Raw genomic sequence first — 1,946 nt, forward strand, 5'->3', positions numbered from 1 at the left:
CCTGCTGAAGACGGGTCAGATCTCTCAGGAAACTCCCTGTGCCACTAGAGGTTGCTGTGAGATGACTTTAGCCCTGACAACCCTGGCCAAAAGCTGTCTGCTCTTGAGGGGAATACACAACCTGGGCAATGGCTTCCTACAGGACAAGGTGTCATGGTCTTGCTGGGCTGAGTTTTGCTGTCACAAGTTCATTTCTGGTCCCCTGAGGATGAGATTTCACCTTCTGTCTCTCTGATATGTCTGACAAGTGCTTTTTATAGCTGTCTGCTTCTCTGGAAAAAAAGTTTGGAAAAACTTCATGCACTTCCTTATGATAAAATGGTCTTAACTATGTTATCAGCTTCTTTGTCACAGTCAAACTGTGGATTTCCACACTCAAATCTATTTTAAACAGAGGCTTACTTTTCTGGTTGCTTTCTAACAGTGTAGACTTTCCACAGCTATGGGTGGGACTTTTGTTTGCTCTGTAGCTGTAAAAGCTGATAAGCTGGAGTGAAATAATCTTTTGCAAGTGAAAAGCAACCTGCTCTTACTGTGATGCTGGAAAAAAAGTTGATTTAAGATGAACCCTCTTCAAGAAGCTGCATTTTAAGAGCTTGCCACAGAACTTCACCAGTGAATTGTAATGCTCTTTAAAAGCATGGATGAAGTCTTAAAGATAAGAAATAGACTCTCTGCCTTTTCACTGATAATGTTTCCAATGGTAACTCATCTTAAAAATAGCTGTGCTAGTGGTTTGTAGCACTTACTTACACTAGGAAGAGGAAACAATGCAGGCTGGGATTTAACTTCATTTTAACAGGGACATGCTTTGGTGTGGATGTTTTTAGGAGGGTGTTGCTTTAAATCATCCTGTTACCCGTCTCTTCTATTTGCCTGCTGTTCCTTAACTCCATCCTCACACAGGACTAGCACTGAGCTACTAGTTAAGTCGTGCCCATTTCAACCCTGCACTGTGGCTCCCACCTGAGGGGGGGGTGGTAATCTACCCACCTGGGTGACCTGGCAGGGGAGCTGGACTAATCTCCCTGGGATTCTGTGACCTGCCAATCCTGGGGAAGCGGTTCCCTTTCCCTGCTATTGCTGTGAAATAAAACGGGGAGGCCCAGCGCTGCCTGTCCTGGGTTACAGCACCACCCGGGGATGAACCACCCCTCTCTCCCGCTCCCTGCAGGCTTCAGGCAGCGCAAACCCCGCAGCGGGCGAGGTTTATATTTTATTTCACCCATATTTTTTGCAGAGAAAACCACCTCCCCGCTGTCCTTACCCAGGCCTGGCGCAGCCGGGCAGGCCGCGCGGGGCAGGGCCGCTTCCCCCGCAGCCTGCAGGAGCGGGGCAGGGCCAGCCGGGGCGGGGGGCGGGCCCCCCGCGGCCCGGGGGGGGCGTTTTTAGGAGGGTGTTGCTTTAAATCATCCTGTTACCCGTCTCTTCTATTTGCCTGCTGTTCCTTAACTCCATCCTCACACAGGACTAGCACTGAGCTACTAGTTAAGTCGTGCCCATTTCAACCCTGCACTGTGGCTCCCACCTGGGGGGGGGGTGGGAATCTACCCACCTGGGTGACCTGGCAGGGGAGTTGGACTAATCTCCCTGGGATTCTGTGACCTGCCAATCCTGGGGAAGCGGTTCCCTTTCCCTGCTATTGCTGTGAAATAAAACGGGGAGGCCCAGCGCTGCCTGTCCTGGGTTACAGCACCACCCGGGGATGAACCACCCCTCTCTCCCGCTCCCTGCAGGCTTCAGGCAGCGCAAACCCCGCAGCGGGCGAGGTTTATATTTTATTTCACCCATATTTTTTGCAGAGAAAACCACCTCCCCGCTGTCCTTACCCAGGCCTGGCGCAGCCGGGCAGGCCGCGCGGGGCAGGGCCGCTTCCCCCGCAGCCTGCAGGAGCGGGGCAGGGCCAGCCGGGGCGGGGGGCGGGCCCCCCGCGGCCCGGGGGGGGC

At 53.3% G+C, this 1,946-nt stretch overlaps 1 protein-coding gene across 1 annotated transcript in view; it reads left to right on the forward strand.

Moving 5' to 3' along the window:
• The window catches only part of ATG14 (autophagy related 14), a 22,956-nt gene that overhangs the window by 561 nt on the left and 20,449 nt on the right, over positions 1-1,946 (forward strand). The window lies entirely within an intron of this gene.

Source organism: Chaetura pelagica, unplaced genomic scaffold (assembly GCF_000747805.2).
Source record: "Chaetura pelagica isolate M959 unplaced genomic scaffold, ChaPel_1.0 scaffold274, whole genome shotgun sequence".
Lineage (NCBI taxonomy): Eukaryota > Metazoa > Chordata > Aves > Apodiformes > Apodidae > Chaetura > Chaetura pelagica.